At 39.0% G+C, this 11,993-nt stretch overlaps 1 protein-coding gene across 1 annotated transcript in view; it reads right to left on the bottom strand.

The window, feature by feature from the left end:
* USP54 (ubiquitin specific peptidase 54) overlaps positions 1-11,817 on the bottom strand; it is a 98,045-nt gene extending 86,228 nt beyond the window's left edge. The window contains exon 1 of the mRNA XM_051617452.1: positions 11,774-11,817. The gene's annotated coding sequence lies outside the window, so the exon portion shown is untranslated. The remainder of the gene's footprint in view (positions 1-11,773) is intronic.
* Positions 11,818-11,993: the final 176 nt, after the last annotated feature.

An 11,993-nucleotide genomic window follows, 5' to 3' on the forward strand; every position in this document is an offset into this window, starting at 1 on the left:
TGGTCCTGTACACAGACTACCTGGGGCACATAAAATTACCAAGTATTATATGCATAAGTCCATTGTGCTTCTAAAGCTTGACTCTTGTATAATTCCTGCCACCATATCCCTGAAATATTAAGGTAGAAACACAAATGATGCAGCAAAAGAAGACAAGAAGAAAGATAGTTAGGAAGGGAATAAGGGAACTTCACTAGAAGTCTTTATACCACAAGTCATTATGCATCGTTTCACAATCCCGTAATATGAAAAAGAAAGAAATTATGAGGTTAGAGGTTTAAAAATCAATCTAGAGATACAAACTTACTACACATTAAAAATTTTTTTAGTTTCCTACCACAGTATGTTGCCTACATCAAAATACCATCTGGTTCAAAAAGACTAAACTTACCAATAGAGGACAAGTTTTTCAGAGGCAATTACATATTATTATCTAGATCCAGTGCAGGATACCTCTGAACTGCTGATAGTCAGAAAGAAAAAAAAAAAAAAGACATATTTCAGACTTCATAATCTATGCACTTCTAGGCCACAGTTGACACTGCTTGACCATTACAAACAATGTAACTCCAGCCAAAAGCCCTTCCTAAAAATCAAAACCTCCTTATAGCAGCCTTCCAGTACCTGAAGGGGGCCTAAAGGAAGCTGGAGAAGGCTTTTTTACAAGGACATATAGCAATAGGACAAGGGGTAATGGTTTTTAACTAGAAGAGGCTAAATGTAGGTTAGACATTACGAAGAAATCCTTCACTGTAATGGTGGTGAGACACTGGAACAGGTTGCCCAGAGAAGCTGTGGATGCCCCATTCCTGCAAGTGGTTCAAGGCCAGGCTGGATGGGGCTCTGAGCAACCTGGTGTAGTGGGAGGTGTCCCTGCCCATACCAGGAGGGTTGGAACTAGATGATCTTAAAGGTTCCTTCTAACCCAAACCATTCTATGAGCCTATAATAAAAATTAAAAATTAACTACAAACCCCATACCAAACAAAAAGACCACATAACCAGAAAAAAAAAACACAACCAAAAAAAAACACAACAAAAAAAACCAGCTACCAAACAACAAACTACATGGAACAAATAAAAAGCCATAAAAATGAAGAAAACTAATTACTAACTGATTGCTAAAGGCAAAGAATAAGAAAAAAATCAACTCAAGGAACAAATGTTAAATGAGGCAATCAGAGAGGTGCATTAAGCAAAGCTTCTTCCTCTTTTAACCATTATCCTTATTACCAACTAAAAAGACAATAAATGAGGTATATTAAGTCCAAATATATGAACCCTGATAGCAACAGGTATAAGGCTGAACTAAAATAATGGTCACCTACAATGCTGACATAAAACTGAGGGCAAGGAGGAAGAGAGAACCCCATAAAGCTGAAAAACCAAGTCATTCTGAGGAGCAATCAATTATAAAAATGGGGTGACAAAAGATTCAGAAATGTAAAATACGTGAGCTGGAGGGGAATGCCAAACAGAGCATCCCCTTACTGATTACAACTTGAATAAGAAACTGGCCTAAGCAGATTCTTCGCCTAACTCAGCATGGTAGCTGTCAAGTTTTTTCACTGAGCTGGCCAGGAAAACCAAATGTAATGAGCAAACTCAGTATTAAGGCTCACAAAAGTTTCAAGCCAAAACACCAGACTATTTTTTTTCTCCTCACTACAAAGGGTCTGAAAGAGCTGAGTAAGTGAGCAATGTCACTGGACTTTATAAAAGAGACAGATCTTGCATAAGGTATAAATATGCAAGACACATCATTTATTTCCCAATTACTTACAAAGATATTGTTGCTTTTTATTAGTACATCTTGCAAATTTAAAATTATTCTAATACTTTGCCTAGCAATTCCACATGATCATCTTTTCTACTAGGCAGAGTTCTATTTCTGATCAAAACATAAATTGACTGGGGGTTTATCACCCTCCTGAAGATCAAGAGTTTTTCTACAACCTCTTTACAGCAGCTCAGAGTTAGCCTTCACCAGTTCTTAACAGACTCCAATCATCGCTTCTTATTAATGTGATATTATTAGTCAAAGAAAACTCCTTTGACAAGCAGCTAAGGCAACTTCTCTCCACTCTGATAAAGAAAAAAACAAACAAATTTTAAAACCCACATAGACTAAACAGGTAAAAACTCATTAAAAAGGGGGGAATGAAAGACCCTTCACTCAAAACCATTTTCCTCTGTGTTCAGTTATTGTTGTTTGGGGTTTTTTTGTGTTTCGGGTTTTTTTGAGGACAAATAATGTTAGCAGAATTGAAACTGCATGTCTACACAACTAAATAACAGGAATGGGCAGAAGAAGGAAAATTCAAACATTATTTTATGTGCTAAAATTATACTTACTGCTTACAGTCATCGTGGGGGAGGACAGATACAAGAATACTGCAGTGAAAAGTGAAGGGTAAGCTACGTCTTGAACTGCTTTTGAGTTGTTAACAACCGTGTGTCATCCAAAACAAGCAGCTGGACCTCACTTCAGCATTCACACCAGAAAGCACTCCCAGCAGCCAGCTCATATCAAAGTAATTTGGCAAACTGGAGCTGCCATACAGAACAACACTATGCAGCATCAGCAGCTCTGCTGAGGCTGTCTGGCTCTGAACCTGGATCTCTCCTTAAAAATGTGTAAAGGAAACTGATCTTCCTTCCAACAGCAAAAGGCTAACACTAAAATGTAAAATGGGTATTTAAAACAAAATTGTCCTCAGTTAAGTCTAGGACCAGGTTCATCAAGAAAGTATTACTACTAGATAAAGAAATAGGATTTCTTCCTCCCACTGTAACTTTAAGCAGGTATTAACCTTTTCATAAAACTATATTAGTTAAACTAGAGAGGCATAACTTATGATAGTTTCTATAACTTTTCCCTTCTCATGACATATCTCTGACTCTGAAGACAAAAGGGGTTTTTTAATGCAATCTCAAAAATATTAACCCAAAGAGATTTTTTTTAATCTAAATGCATATTTTCTTTCTTCTAAAAGACTAGAAAGTAACTGACAATGCTATTCTTTTAAAAACATTCATGCAGTTCAGTCTGTCTAACAGCTGATTGCCCTTAGACAAAATGTATTTTTGCCCTCTTTGTCTTTATCAGTAGCAAAAATACCCCAAAAACCCAAGAAAAAAAAAAAAAAAAAGGAAAAAAACCCCACACAAACCAAAAAAAACGTAAAACAAATGTACTTGAAGGAATAAGCTCAGCAACAAGTTAAACACTGCCTTGGTGAATTCCTGCTTAAAAGCCATGCTAAACTCTGAAGGTCTGAAGTTCCGTCTCAGTTTTATTAGGAGAAAGTGTGTGTGCTGGCTCCCTTGCTCTAATTCTTCTCATGTGCACTATAATCTAAATTAGGCTATATTCTACCAACATCTGGAATTTGTAATATGTGTCAGAATCCTCCAGGATTCTATTTCTTTGCTTAGTCAAGCTCCCCTATAATTTCTTAAAATTTAGAACACAGAATTCCATAGTTCCATAGTCCTCTTTGGAAATGGCTTGCTTGATCTATACTCAATCTCCACAGAAATATTCTTCAAAGCAGGAGTCAATCTGTCCATTGCCTCAGTCACTTCTCAGGACAGTTAGACAGCACTTCCTCTGCACTCCTTTTCTCCCCGAGCTTGGTGCCTCTAATTCTTCAGTCTCACATGATGCCATTCTTACTGAAGGAATTTATTGAGCCCTCCAAATGATCAAATCATGCAGTTAAGAACAAAGAATGCTGAAGATGAATGTGAACAAGTAAATCAGAATCACAGAATAATTGGGCTAGAAAGGCCCCCAGATGAGGTCTCTAGTCTAACCTCATGCTCAAAGCATGACCAAGAGGTCAGATCAGGTTGCTCAAGGCTTTATCCACTTGAGTCTTAAAATCCTCTAAGGATGGAGACTGTATAGTCTTTCATTGAAATGCATGACTGAAAAATAAGATCTTGCTAGTGCTGCTGCTTCTGCCTAGGTAAATTCCCAAAGCCTCACAGTCAGAAAAAGCAACTTCAACTTGAAAACGTCACTCTTTATCCTTAATCCTGAGAACATTCTGTTCTGGTAGAGTTGACAAGACTCTACCATCTTCTGCCTGTGAACCCTGCTGGTTCCCACCAGAGCAAGAATCTAATACATTGGAATTGCCAAAGTACATTTCCAGGCTGCAGCTGCAGTATCAGAAAAACAGGCAGAGGAGAACCCATCACAAGCAAAAAGTGAAAAGAGGAAAAACACAATGGAGAAGTAATAAATAGATACATGTGATAATTATACTGCTGAATATGACTGCTAAAATTATTAACAACAGTAAGTGGACTGACTGAAAAAATACATTAGAAAATTAAACTAACTTTCTATTTCTCCCAAAAAGGAAGAGCCATTTGAGAAAAAACCTATGCACAACAGAAGGTATTTCCTATCAAAAGATGGTGATTCTAATCTCAAATGGATAGACTTAAACCCAGCTACCTATAAGGAAAAAATAGAAATACCTGTTTGTTAACAGGAAAGTTGTAGCCTCTTCTTACCCACCCTCTCCTGAAACAATGCATTTTAAGAGAAATGTCTAAACTGATGTTTTATAAAGCTTCCCTGAAAAAATTGTGCAAGTTGTCTAGCTTCAAAAATTTAAACCGATCAGGAGCACCTTAAAACAACCACTTTCAATAAAAACTGTTGCTCATCCTGTAGCACAGCCAAGCTCACATTGCGGCACTCTTTTCCAGTTCTCTCTTGAGAAAAATAAATAAATTTCTATTCAAAAGCTATCACACATGCATAATCAAATGATTCTAAAGTTTTTGTTGGCAATGCTTTCTTAAAAGTATACTTTCAGAAGTATTTACGTAAACTCCCCAGATATCATCTATTACAACACAAGTACTGCATAGATTTATTGTGCCTAACAATGTTCATAGCAGATATCACAGAGAATGCTGCAGTTTACTAATCACAAGTTTTATGAAGCTTTACTGTCTATTTATTAGCATGCCTCAGGTACAGTATAATGGAAAAGTTTTAGGGAACAGGCAGAGTACCTAATTTTTTAAAATACTTTTTTTCATTTTCCATGCCTTTTCCTCACCATGACCTATTTTCTTGAATAACATGCAGGTCTAGTGAGGACATTAATCTGTTTCCATGTCACAGTACAGCTCATGTACTGATGTGCTGAGATCCATTAGTTGCTGTTTATTGATTCATTTATAAGTTCATTCTGCTGGGAATACTAGCTGGAGGATCAGAAAGTCTTTTCCTATCCTCTGCTTTGTGACACACTTCACTAATTAACTATTTCCCAGAATACATTTATTTTAACATTTTGTGAAAATACTTAAAGAAGATTTCTCCTCTTCAGTCTCCCACATCTGAATCGCTCTTGACATGTTTTTAGTCCATTCATTATTTTCAAAAGCGAAACTTAATAAATCACATACCTTTTTATAAAAAAAAAAATGTAAGAATTACATACACCCATCACTGTCTACTACAAATATTGATTTACCTTTTACCAAGTATTAGAAATGAACAAGATAGCTGGTCTTCACTCTAAAGTGTAAAATGCCAAAACAAGTTTCATGCAGATGGGGGGGGAAGGAAAGAAAGAAAAAAACAAAACAAAACTAGTTTCCCCTTGATTCTCTACAGGCTTTTCATATGCAAACTGTACCACCTCAGCACAGCATCAAGTGTGTACTTCTGTACAGATTCTGCTGAGCCAAATGGTACCATAAAAAAGAATTCTAAACAAGACACTAATAAGTAATCCTTATTTATTACAGTAGAAGTACCTGCTTCTGCCTTTAGCATTATTAACCTCTGAACCAGCAATTACTGCTTCTTTGTAATGTATATACTCATGAAGACATATCTTTGTGCCAGTTAGTGGTTATACCATTTTGAAAGCTTGACTACATTTTAAAAATAGATATCTACAATAAATCCACATTCACTGTTCCAATTTCAACAGGATGGGAAAAAGCTGAGCTTTAACTGTCTGAATTTTCAGAGCTGTAAAAGCCGACAGGGGCAAGTCATTCTAAAACCCAAGCTTCTAGCCTTTAAATTCAAGGACTGCAAGCTTGACCAAATCCACACATCAAATCAATTATGTCAGAATATAAAAAGCCAGGGCCAATTGCAAAATAATCAAGCCAAAGATCACCAGGGTTCATGTCCTGTCACACTTCTACAGCCAACCACCATTCAGTGAAGTCTTATCTGCAAGACAAAACGTCATTGTTTCAGGCTTGGAGAGATGTTCAAAAAAAGGAAACATTCACAATTTATACCTACAAGTTTTAATAACCTGATTTATCTAATTCTCAAAAAAACTCCAAGGATCCAGACATTTTGCTTTTATTAACAGAATGCCTGGGAAATGAGTGCAGTGCAATCAACAGAGTGGGAGAAAAAAAGACAAAACAGGTATTGCTCACATCCTGTATACCAGAAAAAAAAAAAGGAAGACACTGCTCTAAGTGGGATTGCTTTAACTTAAAAAGGGAGAGAAAACAAATAGCACTAAGGATATATCAGACAGCAGGATCACAAACCTCATTTCATTACTAACTAAGCAGCAAACTATTTTTATTGCCTGCAGAAGCATCTGACCAAAATCAGTTTTCATCCAACATCTTTTGAATCAGTTGGCCAATTTCCGTCATTCAATTATGTTCCTATAGACTACGTGAAAATTGATGGCCAGGTAGAGGAAAAAGACACAATTTGTACTTTTACTGAGGGACAAGTAGCTAAATTCACCTCGAATATATTTGATTTAGCAGCAGGTTCATCAGTACAGACTATTCCCAGCACTGTCCCTTGTTACAGAGGAGAATGGGATTCAGGATTGGAGGGAGGAGAAGGGATAAGGAGATTAAAAGACAATCCAAATACATACAAAAGTAGATTTTATTAATTATGCAGCTCACAGAAACTATGATCTGCAGACAGTAACTTCATTTAATAGCCCTACAAACTGAGAGTAAGTTGGACAAGTATTTACATTTCTTGACCTCCTCCTCTTAAAGAGGTTGCCTAGAAACATCTTGCCTCAGAATGAATGGGAAAACGGATTATGTACTCCTGTCTGTGCATTTGAAATGTTTTGTTGAATCTATTTTATTAAATACATGGAAATAATAATTTCTGTTACGTTTTCTACAACATTGAACACAATGAAGATACTCAATGAAGAATAAATGAAGTAGACATGTAATAACAATAACATACTCTGAAAAGGCCTCCTTAGCTAAACCTGGATACAACATGCTGAAGTGTTGGTGGGATGACTCAGTGCCTAATGATATTTCATTTAAGTTAATTTTCTTAGCAGCAGTCTCAGGTTATTAATAACTCCCAGTATGTTACTTAGAGCTGTGGACTTCATTTTCCCCTTAATGGTAGCAATCGGTTCTTTGTTAATAGCTTTAAGGTAATGCTGGGTTCTGCCATATGGTTGGATTTGTATGAGGGCTTCTCATGAGAAGCCAGAGAGCCTAAGAAATAGTTGCTGTGTTTAACTTCAGTGTCCTCACACACACAGTAGACAATTGGAATGGACACTGTTCTAGTATTTACAGATGCAAACGATGTTCTATATTTACTGCATGTTCTGTTTAAGAGGACTACAGTGACTTTAAGCAAGAGGACATATGGACAGATCAGAGGATTGGTAACGTAATACTGAGCTTTTCACCTTTAGGTCATTGGTTCAAAACTAAACAGATTGGTAAGGAAGGCAAGCTATTATCATCTGGTAACTCTGGCCCTTGCAAACTGATTGGTCAGGCTCAGCCCTGCACCCATCAAACTCAAAATTCACCATTACAATTTGCATTCCTGAAAACAACTTCAGCTCAACAAAACTGAACAGAGTCAGAAATAATCTCTTACCCTTAAGGCACCATCTCCAGACTAGGACTTAGGGAGAGTGTCAGAGGAACAGTGTAAATTACACCACCAGCAGCACAGTACATCATTCTGTGAATAAAGGTTACTTCTGCCCCTCAGATACCCAATTATAATTACCTCTCTACCAGTATAAAGCTTTCAGGCTTTTTATTACCAAAGAAAGATGAGAAAGAAGAGACACCAATATGCAGGTTTTAAAACTGAAATTTCACAGTGTTGCTTAAAGATTTCTTTGGATATCTTGTTCAAAAATGCATTTCACAAGGCCGAAGACTTTGAAGAAAATTGTCACCGTGCTCTATAAAAGGAATATAACATTATAACAAAATGGATATTAAATTTATTTGTAGCCAAAATATTTAAATAACTCTTGTAGCAGCAACACTTAAGAATTACATTCCCTTCAGATGGGTTTAATTCAGAAAGGGATTTATTTAAAAGTTACTGTGAACAATACTAGACAAGTCATGTTTTTACAGTATTTCTTCATAAATATGTTAGAAAATGTACAGATTAGTCCATAACAGCATATAACTTTCCACATGCTTTCATAATTTCAGCAAAAATGGTTTTAGGCTTCAAAACTCTAGCCTCTTCTTTTGCCTCTTAATAGTATGATAACAATCACAGAAAGTGCTCTGCATGCACTACAGTCAACTTAACAGCCTCCTGCCTTTGTTGCAGGTTTGTTGGTTTTTACTATGATGTTGATAACATACTCAAATTTCTCCTTCTGATTCCATCAACTCCAGAAATAGAACACCTACTGTCACTTTAGGAAAGCCACAACAGGTTAACTTCCCAACTGAATGACTGCACATAAGTTGAGCAAGCTGAAACTGCACATATGTTGAGCTGGCATGTAGCTGACTGCTACAAACTGAGAGTAGCATAGCCAAGTGATATCCCAGTTTGGCCAAACACTAGTAATGTGACCCATAGACAATGGCTGGTGAGATCCCCTCAAACCATTTAACTTCCTCAGGTCACACAACAGGAAACCCCATGCATCAAGTGACATAACAGAAAGAAAAGGAATAAACTGCATGTAAAACCTGCATAGTCAAGAGACACAATAAGAGATCTACGTGTTGTGTCACTTGTCTTACAAAGCATCCAGGCTGCAGCTAGGAGGTGGTTCCTCCCATCTGTCTCACACACAGGGTATAAGCCTAGGAAAGTGGGCTGCCTACAACTGAAGGCAAAATCTTAAAGACTAAAGACTGCCTATGACTTGACTTGCAGCTAACATGAAAAATAGAGAGATTTATGCAAGACAGTCAAAATTCCTTGACCGTCAATAATAAGACTTTATGCTGCTCCTCTCTGCCATCAAACATTGCATATCTGTGCTAGGGAATGACCTTCAGTGACAGAAATACACAATAACTTTGTAATTGTGACCACAGCCACTCTTGATGGAAAAGAAAGAAATTGAAAAAGTTTAAGGAGTATTTCAGAGAACAAATGAAAATAAACAACTTGAATAAAAGTGAGTGGAACATATGTTAGGAAATAGAAGATGTGTAAGGAATTTGAAGTTCAGAAGGTTGCATGAGAAAAACAAAACGACAAACAAGTTCTACAGGTGCCAATAGGCACATTTACTGTAAGACACTTTTATTAGTTCTGAAAAGTATGGTATTTATTATTTATAAGGTATATAATAATAATAATTTATAAAGGCATATTTATTATTCTTTTGTCTTCCTACATCAGTTTCCTTTTTGCATCACCTGCTGCATTTTGCTGTTCTTTATACAGCTATGTTTATAGAGCACTCAAACACAATGGAGGCTAAATTCTGCTTAGTCTGGATAGAACCTACTACATGTACAATAATGAGACACCTAAGGCCTCTGCCACTATTCTTTCATCTCCAAGTAACAAGATTTTTTAAACTCCATAAACCGGGAAATAAACACACTTTCTCTTCTATGCACTCTCCATGAACATTTGTGTAAGGAGGCTTAATGCCTAATACCATCACCGGGACTGTATAAAGAAGGATTTAAATTCACATTATCCTTTTTAATTAACTCATGACTAAAGACTCAAAATAGACTGTTATCCCAGGCCAGAGAGAAGAACTGACATCATTTTTACCTGCAATGACTGAAAGAAATTAATTGAAATGCTTTTACAGCTGTCACGACCACAAATAAACCAAAACTTCTAAATTCTCTGAGATAACTGTAAGTCTGTCTGTACGGGACAAATCAAGCACACCCTTACCCCTCATCCCACCCCAAAAACACTGCAGCAAAAGGCTGCCTGGCTGGCATCACCATGGTGAGTGGAGAGAGAGGAGGAAAAAAAAAATAAAATAAATGCTCCTACTTAATTCAGTTTGAATGATATGCAGCATGCTTGATTAGATACACTCTTGATTAGGTGCTAGAATAGAATTTAAAGAGTATCTTATCTAGTGAAATTATCATTATTTCTATCATTTCCTAAGTGAGAACAGATTTCAACAGACTCATTCAAATTTTTTTTAGCCTATAATACATTTTAGTAACTACTTTTAAAAGCTGTCATGTTCAAGTTATGTATTACCTCAGCAGTTTAGTTCTCAGCACAGCAGTAGTTTTTTTTTCCCTCTGGCAACAAACACAAGACTGTATTTGTTACTATTGGTTTCCAAAACTGTTATTCAATGTCAAGTACATTGCAGCACAAAACTCTTCTAGTTTTTCAAGTCTGAAGAGCAGCACAAGCTTAGAGAGATTTTGTTTTAGTACCTACTTTCTTCTTTCAAACTGCATGAGAAATCATACAACTAGGTTTCCTCCCATTTAACATGCATTTTTTTTCCCCATAACACTATTTTTTGTGAAATCTGAAAAGCTCTTTGAATTCTTTTCACATGCACGATCAGCTACTACCATACACACAACAATTTCACTCAGCAGAAAGACCAGAAAGTCATTGTGTCTGCAACTTTTTGAAAGCAGAATGTATATATTGTTCTGGTTCCTATTTAGGAATCCTGTAATCCTAACAAATCCTCACTCATAATCCTCCTACTGAAGGAAGGGTTTCAAGTGAAGGGTTTCAAGTGAAATCAGATCCTGGAAAAGTAAACACCTTCCGCTTTAAAAAAAATAAAATAAATAAAGCACATGCTTCTGACTGCCTTGGACCAACACAGTAAATCTAGTACTATAATTGAGCAGCTTCTTCTAACGCACAGCTTCCACACAAGTGTAACTTCTAGCGGCAGTTGAACATGTCCAAGTTATTAACAACTTAATGCAACGCCAGCGATACTAATTTCAAAGACTCCTACTGATGAAATACTTTTCTGTCCCCCAGTATCCTTTTTCTCGTACCGGCCGCTCCTTCCCCCTTCCCCAGGGAGGCTGCGGGTCACTCCCTCCCGGTGAGCCGGGGCTCAGAGCCCGGGGCCGGGGCAGACCCCGCACACAGAACCTGCCGGCCGCAGCCCCCCCGCCCGCAGAGCCAGAGCCGGGAGAGCCCCTGGGGGTCTCCGGGGAACAACCCTGCCTGGTGGCTGCTGGCTGTTGGCTGCTTTTTCCTGAGGGGACGGGACACGGGGAAAGAAACCCCACATGTTCCCCAGAGCGGCGGAACAGGGCCGCTGGCACCGCAGCACAGACTGCCCCGGCCGCTCACCCAGCCCGTGAGCCGCCGAGGGGAGCGACCGCTGAGGGGGAAGCACGGCGGCAGGCACCGCCCTCTCCCCGCGGCGGCCGCCGGTGAGCCCCTCCCTGCCTGCCGCCGGTGAGCCCCTCCCTCCCTGCCGCCGGTGAGCCCCTCCCTCCCTGCCGCCGGTGAGCCCCTCCCTGCCTCCCGTGAGCCCCTCCCTGCCGAGGATGAGCCCGTCCCTACCTGCCGGCGCCGCGCACCGCCCGCCCCGCAGCCGCCGCCATCCCCGCTGCTATAGCTACGGGGCCGCGCCTGCCGCCTCTCGCGAGAGGCGCCCTCTTCCCGCGAGAGCCGCGGGCCGCGCCGGAGGGCGCCTGCTCTCGCGAGAGGGCAGGGCAAGGCAGGGCGGGGCGGGGCGGGGCGGGGCCTGGCGCGTTTCTCCGCAGGGATCTCCTCATCCCCT

This window comes from Apus apus, chromosome 4 (assembly GCF_020740795.1).
Source record: "Apus apus isolate bApuApu2 chromosome 4, bApuApu2.pri.cur, whole genome shotgun sequence".
NCBI lineage: Eukaryota > Metazoa > Chordata > Aves > Apodiformes > Apodidae > Apus > Apus apus.